Genomic DNA, 11,996 nt, shown 5'->3' on the forward strand with positions numbered 1-11,996 from the left:
TAACATTTTTCAGTGGCCTCCATGCTGCTTTCTATTGTTTACTATCCTGTTTCCTAGCATGTCCGAGATGAATACGACACACACAAAAATAATACAGAAACGGGTCCTTGTCGCTGCAGAGCCACATACGCAGCTCTCGTCTACTGGCAATGGCAAAGAAGTCTATTGCAGATTTTTAGCTGGTTTTCCTACTAGTGGCATTGTTGGGCTTTACCCCCGAATGTTATATGAATAGTCCCAGATCTAAATAGATTGAATATATATTTAAAAAAAATAAGAATAGGCCTAACAATAAAAAAGCCCCGGATCTGATAAGGAGTCATTTCGTTCATGCATTAGCCCTCGAAAATAATAGGATAATGTTAATCAAAAATGCAAGTTTTGGGTTCTTTGTGTCAATCAAGCTGCGGATTTCGTGTGATTGAATGCAGGAGAGAAAGCTCAGTTATCACTTTTATGTTGCAGCTGGTGGTGCTCATTTTAAATGCTTTATATGGCACTGGGTAGTTTAATCTATAATTACATCATCCTTTATTAGTTTATTATATATTTGGTGTAAAAAGTACCATGTTTACCTCTGGAGTAGAAGTAATGTAGCATAAAATGGCAGTATATCGTTTCTACAAACAGCTATTAATATTTTTAATATCACAATTTATGATTAATTTGGAAAATAAAATTTAAAAAAGGATAAATAATCTGCCAGAGTGCATTAAAAAAGCATCGTAACAGAGCATGTTCATAAAAATTTCCCAGGGGAACATCCCCTGACCCCCCTTCAGAGGTCTGTGCTAAGCCCCCAATTGTGCTCAAATCCTAGACTTGTGCAAAATGTGCATACACATGCTGTTGGAAAAAAGGTACAGGGCATCTGTCTTCTGTGTGATGCTGGTGGTGTAAGTTACTTTTTAGTTATGTCTGGAAAACAGTTTGCAGAAAATCACTATAAAGCTCTGTAGTTAAACAGAACACACACACTAACTCCATCACACTAGACACTAAAAGTCACTTGAGACTCAATTTGGTCAACAAATGACTTGTAAAGTGTTTATTTATTTAAATCCGCTCTTAAACAGTGTTGAGGCTAAAACTTTAGTCTAGCCTTGATGTGTATCTAACAGTGACTGAGACTTCAGACGGGGACAGAAGAAGGTCTGTAGAATTAAAACAGTCTAAACAAAACGGTATAATGACATGGATCACGTCTCCGAGGTCAGCTGAGGATAAGACACCTTATTGTGGTGAGATGGTGATTATGTGTTTGTCCCCTGCGTTTGAAGGAGTCCAGCTGCAGCTCTGTCCTTATGTCCTCTCACTTCCAATTGCTGCTCACCTCAAATGACGGGCTGTGTGCAAACAAAACTGTCTCTCATTTGCAGCAGGAGTGTGCCTCTGTGTGTTTGCTGAACCTCCTCTCTTTAACCATCTTGTCTTTGTCTCTCTCTGCCTCGTGTCCCCACTGCAAACATTAGCCACACACATGTCATCTTGGCTTAATTAAAAGGCTAAACTTGGCCAAAATTGTCCACCCCTGTTTGCCCCCTCTGCCTTTAGCCTCTCTGTCACCATTTTCCTGAATCATTTCATAAAGACTCATTACCTTCAAGGGTCCAGGGCTGACTTGGCTGCCTCAAAGGACTCTCGGTTAATAGAGTTAAACCCTGTTTTAGAAGGCCTTTAGAAGCCAGGTTAAATTAGCTGGCCACACTGCTCTGAGCTGCTCGCCCCCAGGGGCCTGAATGGTGGCTGAACAGGACACAATAGGGCACAGATTATCTTTTGTGGAAGTGACAAAGTTTTGAGGCTGAGTAGGGGGGTCAGGAGTCCTTTTGAGCTCACTTGGGAAAGTGACAATTTAGCTGATCCCTTACTTTAGTTACTATGACAACAAGGTCTGTCACACGCACACATGGACACACAGACACACGAGTGTAAACATGCATCTTGTTATAATCCACTCAGCCCTGCAATGATTTAACTCCTTTCATCCACTTTTCTCCAGAGTTTCACACACTTCATTTCTGATTAAGCCGCTCATCACTTGAGACAAAGGCAGACCTTTAAGCCATGACAGACTCTCAGTAGCGACCACCCCACCCCACCAAAAACCCTCTCCCCGTTCCCCCAGTCCCCTCCTCAAGGCAGAAACAAATAACCTCCTTTGGGATCCCTCAGCAGGAGGCCTCAGCGGTGCAAAGCTCCTGATCACGTTCCCGCGTCCAGCAGCTGAAGAGATGAGAGCCTTTTGGTGTTTCCCTGCCTGAAGTGTGACTTTACCTTACAGTAAACAATATGAGAACATATGGACAACATGTGCAGCGTACCTCACAAGATGCCCGCTTCTTTGCCTGTGAAGACTTTCAACAAGAGCTCAATTACTTTCCCGTGTAAATGTGGTATTGATTAGATGCCAAGCCAAATATCGCTATGATGTTGTGATTGCAGTGGAAACTGTGTAAGATCCTCGCTTTGATCACCGCACATGTAACTAATAGCAACAGAACACACAGCACATGAAGCTGATTCATTTTTGTACAATGGAAGAAAGTTCAGGTGGAAAATGTCAGATCTGGGTGGAGCTTTTAGGTGAAATTTACCTGTCATGGATGAAAAATGAAATTAAAGTCTTAGGAAAAGTCAGGTAGAGACAGCATCTTTTCTTGATGTGTGGATGAATGGATGTAGGAGGCTTATTTGGGGTTTGTTTGCCTGTAGCCATGCTGAATCAGCTCCCCTCCATTCTTGACTCAGAGCTGCGAGTGGCTGCCGGCCAGGACAGGCAACCCCCGTGACTTCCTCTACCTTCAAGACACACACTGAGTCACTAACACACACACACTCACACACGACTTCCAGTACTTTCTAGACATCCATACACACTTAAGACTTGGGTTAGTTATTGCATGTGCACATGGGTATGCATGTGTGTGTGTGTGTGTGTGTGTGTGTGTGTGTGTGTGTGTGTGTGTGTGTGTGTGTATGTGTGTGTGTGTGTTTGTGTGTGAAGCTTTTTCATTTCCTCTGTAATCTCTTAATCATAGAGCCCACCTGGGGGCTGCAGCCTCTGTTTGCACAGCACTCATTTTCCATGATGTCACTTCCTCCCCCCCTCTCTCTCTCTCTCTCTCTCTCTCTCTCTCTCTCTCTCTCTCACACACACACACACATACACACACCTAGTTACTACATCTCAAACCTCCGTCTTTCACACTCAAACTTTCTTGACTGTGTTGTGTGTAGTCTTGATTGAGTCAACTACATTAATTACATTTACTAGCAAGTAGTGAGTCATAGTTTCATGCATCTGCAAAGGAGGAAATCGGGAATTGAATCGTGCATTTTCCTGAAGTGACCTAAAGTCAAGCCTTCACAACAACATCACGCACGTGACTGAGGAGAGCTGCCAAGAGTCTCGAATAACATCACGTTATTTTTACATGTTTGTTGTTGTGGGTTTCAACAGAGAAGAGAATAGTGAGAGAAACTCAGGAAGTTTACTCTGGGCTTCCACAGATTGTGTTTGTCTCCGAGGTTTTATGTTGATTCAACTCCACTGGACAATTGGTCACAAGAACTAAAGAAATGTGGAAGGCCTAAAGAGCCTTAGGAAAGGTCACAAATAACTTTATTATTTCAAATTCAATTAGATAAAAGTGTTAAAGAGACTGTAGTTAATGGCAATGCCTGTCCTTGTGCACACTGATGAAACATGTAGAAATAAATTACAGCTCACATAGTTCACAGTTGGGGTGTTGCAATATACTGGTATTGACAATAACCATGATATTTAAGAAATGAAATAATGAGTGTAATTCGTTAAACAAAAAGAGACAAAAGGCAAAATAAGAATTACAGATAATTTTGAAAGATAGCAGTATTTTAATCTAATTTGATTTAATTTAATTTTACTAATCAATTAATTAATTTATTTATTTGTTTTTATGTATTTTCAAATTTTCTGTAGATATCATGATAATATTCTTTTGGCCACAATAATCGTGTGGTGAAAATCCTGATATTGTGCCAGCCCTTGTTGTTGACAAGTTGGCAAATGAAACTGTAAAGTAAAAATAGAGGATTCCTCCATGTAATTTCCTTTTATTTGTGAAACAGTTTTAATTTGCAAATTCTCTTTTACTTATCTACTTTTAGTCCTTTATTAAGACATCCATTTATCAATTTTAATTCATCATTTTATTGTTTTTCTTTCCTCTTTCTAACGCTCCAATCAAAACAAGTCATACCTATGATGACATCAGTGAAGATTTATAATAGTTCAAGATATGAAACCATGCGAGAGTATTTTTATACAGGTTTTAGGAACACATTGCTGAACAGAATTGTTTCATCTTCCGCTCAAGTTTTTAGTTCATGGGTAAAATTACAGTGAACACCACCCACTCTGGGACACCTGTTTAACTTTACTAGTTTACCACAATGTAATTAGTATCAGCAACGCACTCTTATGGAAACATTACATCATCCACAAAACATTGCAAAACAATACAACTATATATTTTCTGATCCATCAACACATTACACAGAGCTCCTCTCAACACAATGCATATTTTTAACATGTCAGGGAGAGGTGATGAAACGCTATAAATGAAAGGTTTCACTGCAGGGCTGTTCTCCTGTAAACAAACCTGCAGTGCTGCAGGAGTGGAGCTCGCTGCTATAAATGCTCCTTTTGTATGTGCGTGTCTGAAACAAAGCACAAATCTATCAGCACGTATGGATTTAGAATGAGGGCGTGTGTTTTGCAATAATAAGTATGTTTATAGGTATACTTGTATGTGTGTGTGTGTGGTTGAGAGTGTGTGTGTGTGTGTGTGTGTGTGTGTGTGTGAGAGAGACAGTATTCTGAAGTTCAGTAAGTGCTGGAGGGCAGAACGTATACTACCATGAAAATATGATACAACAAATCTTCAAGTTCAAAAAACAGTCTGATATTCACTCTGATCGTAGCTGCATCAGGTATGCCTAATGTTAAGACAGTTATCTGAATTTTTGGCTATGCTTGAAGTTAGGCAGTTACCTGGGATGGCAGCAAAACTGTCTGGAGTATTGAGCTTCTGTCCTGAGAACAAATGCTCACAGTTTTATGTTTCAAATCAACATGCAAGAACTGAAGTTACACAACCGTATTAAATCAAAGCAATGATCTAAAAGGGGGCTGAAAGCAACATAGAGCTGAATAGGGTTTTGATTTTCAGTGGAATCTGCCGTACAATAAACAATTTGATAGTACAGGTAGTTACGTAATTCACACATTCTTAATTGAACTTTAATTTATTATGTTTGGCTTTTTAAAAATTCATATGTCTTTATCAATATACATGGTTTGTTGCAAATTGGCCTCTTCCAGGATCAGCACTGGAATGCAAACTTGAGACACACAGCATACTGTAAATATACATCAGACAGAACACTATGTTCCCAAATTCCCAATCTCAGTCCCAATTAGTGTCTCATTGTATTACTCAAATAAGGGCGAAAAAAGTTCAGCACACTGTCTTGTTTATTGCTCGTGTATTAAGTTCACTGTTTTTCAGCTACCCCATAGTATCATAACTGTGAATGCACACAATACTTTGAATCAAAATTGCAATCCAATCCCGAAAAAAAAGTATCTGCATTGTACGTTTCTGCAAACCACGGATTCATTACATTCGTACATTATTTTGTTGAGGATATGGTGCAATGTTTCTCAACAATGCTGTGCTGAAGGTGTGGCCAGGATTAGGCACAAAAGCCCCAAATGGTTAGGAAAAGAGCCGCTGGAAAAGCAGGGATGGGTTAGGCTAAGAGTTGGGTTGAAAAATGATGATGCACCATCCACAAGTGGCACAAGTCAACACCAACAGTGCCAAAAATTGCAGTTCCTTGCATGGCCACTTGAGGCTGGCTACAAGAGCAAATCAATGTCCACAGACCCCCATATTGAAATGGCCAACTTTTTGGTCACTAGAGCTAATTTCCCCTTCATGACCACTGCAACAGGGCTGAATTTTTATATTAGTCACAGATTAACATTTTATTAAGGCTTAAAGTTATCAATATTTAAGGAAGGGGCCTATAGTCTATGAGTCAGATCCACTCCTCCACTCATCCAAATTTGGTCACTTCTGGCTCCAAAAAACAAGATGGCGACTTCCAAAATCCCAACTCGATGCTTCAAAAAGGCAGTCCACAAACCAATGACGTCACGGTACCTACAGTGGCTGCCATTCACCGTCCCCTCCACCTCACGATGACAAAGTCAGCATTAGACATGCAAATTTACTGTATTTGTGGTTTGTCAAATGCAAACATGTTCCTCTGGCAACTGGGCTGCAAAATCCAGAAAATGGACCTCTGTCAATATTCAAACTGCCTAATATATGACACTCTTCTGTAATATCCTGAATAACTTTAAAATTAACCATGAAAATTTTTCTTCTGTTTTTTTCTATTAATGTATATTGTTGTAATATTATATCATTTTCACAGGCACGGATTTGAGTGTTGGTGCGTGTGTCAGGGAGTTTAGGTGGGACATTTAAACCTTACATTTGTGACTCCAGCTGGAGTCTGTCTATTTGTGTTTTTAGAAATATTTTAAAGGTGGCCTCATATCATCTCAGCTAGCTGTCCGAAGCAGTTATTATCACAGATTTTCCAGTGCCCGCCAGGCTTGTTATCCTCCACTGGACAGAATCAAGGCCATCATTTCTAAAATACACAGCAATTTGCCAGTAAAATAACCAGCTTCTACTAGCCCTTCAAATAAATCACTTTAAGCTCCTCTGACACGGAACTGGCTAGACAGTCCCTAATAAATGCTTCAAGTTAACGCACACTCAGCAAGGGATCTAGGTTGCCACACACACATATACAGACATCAGACACATTTATACACATAAGCACATGAGCAGAGACAAGTACACACACAATCTCCCCACATCATCCTGTACGGCGTCTCTCTTGATCCCCTCAGCCTAAGCCAGTCTGCTCTGCCTCCCTCTCAACCCAAACAAGCTCACGTTTGGAGAAGAAATTGGTCCAATAAATCACAACTGTAACCAACACCAGCTCCACGCCTGTGTTCCTCTGTCCCGCTGACCCCAGGAGCCCCATTAAAGAGCTCTAGTAGGGTCCAGGGAGGAAACGGGGCAGCCTGAACTCCTTCCTCTCCTCCCTGCCTTGTGCAGCACAGCACACAGTGCAGCACGTTTCCCACACACTGTTGGGGTTCACCTCTGACTTCTGACCCTACAGAGGGGGGTTGGATTGGTATTGGGGGGGACCACCCAGTCGGGCTCTTAGGGGGCCCCCTGGGGATGGGACGGCTGAGGGGTGTGGGGCTAAGACTTGGGTGGACAGCATTTTAGTGAGTTAAGGAAGGGGAAGAAGATCAGAGACATGTATTTGGTGGTGGATGGGTTGGAGTTGAGCAGAGGATGGGGGAAACAGTGGAGGAGGGGTGACAGGGGCTTTAAACTTTGAGAATGGGTGTCGGGGGTCACTAAGTGCTTCTCTAAATGACCAGAGGACAGAGAGAGAAACAGTAAACACTCACATCTGGGAAAATGCTTGTCCCAACGCTTGTATCTCTCTAACCACACCTGAGGGTGGGGCCTGACTTGATTTGTGTGATTTTGACACTCTATCTGTGAGATGAAGAACCTCACTGAGTGAAGTCAATTACTGTCGGTGCTTGAGGGTGAAGTGATAACATTAGTGCAGGAGTGAGTAGGACTGATGGAGTGAAGATAGACTCAGTCTGTCCCTGGGTTGTAAATCTCTCCGTTATCACCCACCAAATAATAGTCCCACGGCATTCACTTGGGCAGCAAGGCGCCCCATTAAAGTGCCGACACATCATCATCGTTGCCACAGACATTCACATATTACCATATTACCATTGTTTTTTTTTTGTTTCAGGGGTAATGTTATGAGCAGGTTATCTTGGCATCTAGGATTTGGGAGCCAGCAATCATTTCATGCAAGAAACCTCAAAATTCACCTTAGATTCTTCTTGGCATCAGCATTTTATCACTTTATCTTCTGGATTTATCATCTGGAAAACATATTGTTTATCAAATGTTTCCAGGAGTACATGCTTTGGCAATGTATTGACATGAATGTAAAGTAGTCTTATGGCTTAAATGGCTTAAAGCATTTAAAGACCACCACTAACAGCATTTGGCACTTCAAAGATAAGGCTCGTCGTATTAGAGCAGGGAATCAGTACTCAATACCTTTAAGGTATCAACTCAAATAACCCAGTACTAAGTAGTATTGAGACATCTCCAGTCAAACAACACCTGCATGTGATCCTTTTTGTGCCTGGGGTCTGATACTGGACTGCCCCGACTCCCTGCTGGATTAACAATCTTTCTCTCTTTCCCAGGAACGGTCAATTAAATGTCTGCTACACAGCAGCAGTGGCTCACGTCCAACAACAAAATGGCTCATCTCTTTTTAAACCCAACAATAACTGTAAGGTAATGTCTGCTATGTGATGCTAACAGTTAGCCCAGTCACTGTGTTTGTGTGGCCGGTGAGCTAACACTCCTGCAGCAGGAGCTAAAACCCAAACAGTCTGCGGTGTAGTGAAGTTGAGTGTGGTGTATTTGACCGATTTGGCATTTCAATGTGCCACTCCATTCACATTATATCAGATGATGTAGTTGATATTGGCAGTATTTCTCAAAGCTACATATGGAGAATGAGTGAGCTGTAGAAGCCCTTTACAACCCTCAAATATACAATAAAGATTTCAGAAAGTGCAGAAATTATTATGTTTTCAGATGCGCTGCAATGATCTTGATCAGAGCCTGCATACAGTTACTGTTACGATGTCCTAACCATGTGCCACGCTGTGTTTGGTGTGAGTGCAGCAGGTCAGTGGTGGACAGACCATAACAGATAACACATACAGAAGGTAAGAGAGGAGCAGGCAAACAGGGCAATAAAGAAAGAGTAACAGTGGAAACAGAGCAACAAAGAGTGTGAACACAAAGAGATTTGACAGGACCGGGACAGGAATGTGCCGGCAGGTATAGTGCAGGGGCCCAGGAAGCAGGGAGACATGGGAAAACATGGAGGGGGGAACAATAGTGGTGTGTGTGTGTGTGTATGTGTATGTGTGTCAGTGGTTGGGTGAAAGGTGGGGTGTAGCAGAGCCCAGGGGAAGATCGGTTTACCCACCACTTACCTGCTCAGCGCAGCACTCACGCTGGGAGCAGGCCTCAAAGGAAAACGCATCAATGGCAGCTGTTCATATTGGCGCATGACTGTGTATGTGTGTGTTTGTGTGTGCATGTCTGCAACAGACATGAGTTGTTGATTAATTGATGCAAAGATAAGGTGGAGAGGAAATCTTTCAGACTTTTGTCAATTGCAATCTAGAACTAGAGAGGGACTTGGAGAGCGCAGACATCCACCAAGACCAGTAGTCCAGTCTCCTGTGATATGGAAATCTGCAAGTGGAACCACTGTAAACCAGTATGAATACCTTAACCTGACGCTGGTCAGCAGTTAGAGCACTGGGATCTGTGCTGAACAAAGTTACACAGTGTGGCAATCTAGGATTTCATACTTGTATACAACTCAATAATTCATGTGTGTGTCCTTATCTGACTATGCCTCTGGTGTTTGGGGTTTCCAAGCACGTACAAGTTGTAACACACTGCATTATAGAGCGATTCGATCTTTCCTGGGTGTCGATAAATTCACTTCAGTTTTGGCCGTTAGTTGAGATATGGGATGGGAGCCTCCAAACATCAGGCATAAATGTCAAATGGAACAGTCTTGTGAAGATGTTGGATCAGAGTCTCACTAAAAAGATTTTTAACTGGGACACCTCCCACTGTCATCTCCGGGCTAATGAGTTAAAAACATTATTTAATTTGAACAATTTGTCATTTATTTTCCAGAACAGGTTAACCTGTGATATTCAGGAGATTAGGAGTAGGATGTTTCGCATGTTTAGAGAAAAATGGTCTATTGACATATGGTATAAACCAAAACTATGAACTTACTATCTCATAAAGAATATTTACAGTGTGGAACCTTACGTGAAGGATAATCTAAACAGCTGAGAAGGAGGTTTACTTTTTGTTTTACTGTCCTGTATATGAAGACATATGGAATGCACTTTTTGGTAAGATGACCTCTATCTATGTTGATTTCTTTTGACTGGATGATCATGAAAAAATATTTTTTTGTTTCAGAAAGGGAACTTTTTTTGTGGCTGAATTTCTTTGCTAGGCCTGGGATAGAAGGCAGAGTATTCTGTTTCTGGACTGAGTAGTTAAATATATACTTTTGACTGTTACTGCAACGCCATTGTAATGGTGTCTTGTAAACCCATGAGGGTTGGGCACATGTAAGTGTGCATGACATAAATAAAAATCAATCAATCAATGTGTCTGGATTTTTGTCAAAAAATTATGTCAAAATATAGTTGTGCTTAGATGAAGCCTCAATGTCTTAGCAGTGCATTTATAATGTACATTTAAACTGGAAATATAAACATACTTAAGTGAAAACCAGTATAGTAACACCTTAATTTAAGAAAAAAGTGTTGTTACATTTATGGCACATTACAATTAATCGAGTCCTCCATAACAACTGCTTTCTCTTTAAAGTTTGAACAGTGACGCGGGATGGCTACCCCAGAGGATTACACGAACCTGTGTGAATGTGGTTTGTGATATGGAGTCATTGCATTTCTACAATCGGCTATATTTTGTCACTTCTGAGCTTTAATACCGTCTGCTGGATTTTATCATTTTGCTAAGGCCAAATGCCCTGTCTAACATTTACTAAATCTAAAAATAACTTGTGCATTCATGCCATGATTTTGATGTGCTACAAAATGTAATGGTTTCTTTTTTGGCCCATGTTACACCTTTCCATCAAATTTCCTAAAAATCAGGCTATTAGTTTTTCCGAAATCCTGCTGATCAACAGACAAACAACCCGAACCGAAAACATAATGTCCTTGTCGGAGGTAATGAGCAGATGTCTGTGCTACCTGTGTGGTTTCTAAGAACTCTGGGTAAAGGTCTAAAAACATATGATTCCCGCTGCGCACTGACTGCTTCAAATGAGCTGCTCTCGCTGCTCTTTAATTACACAAAATCACCGAGTGGATTAACACATTTTCTGGCACCGACACAGAGAGAAGATTATGTAAGAATGTGTGCTGGACTTTTTCATTGCACACAAACATCTCATTTAGACACAAAGGTAATGGTGATTGTGTACAAGGTTAAATAGCTAATATCACATGAATCCCCGTGAGCAAGACATTTGGCTTCAGACAGTTAAGAGGGAGAGTGGGGGGTGGTTTCAGGGGCTCAGCATAAGGAGGGGTTTGGTGGACAGATATTTTGTTTGAATTATTTTTCTCCCTTAAATTTAAGGCAGAGTTGATTTAGATTTTCCTGTATGAGGATGGCTTGTATAATGTAAATACACTGAGCCTCAAAATCCCTCTAAACAAATGTTTTGGCCTTGTAAACTGTGCTTGTAAACTCTCCGACTCACAAAAAAAGACATAGAACTTAGATTTCATCCTTACAACCAGACTGGGAAAGTAACAATGTCAATTACTGTGCTTTAGGACAGTTTGGAGGCACTGGTAAATGGGTGTTTCTGTATTATTCTACGTTATACTTCTATTCTACTACATTTCAAATAGTGCTATTTGCCCCACAATTCTTATTTGGCAGTTATAGTTATTATTTTGCAAATTTTAGTTTTGTAATGCACCGCTATAAATTAAAGAACAAAACAAGTCCATACCCACTGAGTGCACAGTTGCCCACGTACAGTTTCACATGGTGTGTGTTTGGGATACAGGTCATAGGAAACTGCAGATTAAATAGTCAACTGAACCCATTAAGAAGAGCAATGTATTCAGACAGAGTTTATGTGAATTTGATAGTACGATTGCAGCCACAGCGATCGGTTGCATTTTAACCATTTTTCTGTTGTTATAG

Source organism: Epinephelus moara, chromosome 2, assembly GCF_006386435.1.
Source record: "Epinephelus moara isolate mb chromosome 2, YSFRI_EMoa_1.0, whole genome shotgun sequence".
Lineage (NCBI taxonomy): Eukaryota > Metazoa > Chordata > Actinopteri > Perciformes > Serranidae > Epinephelus > Epinephelus moara.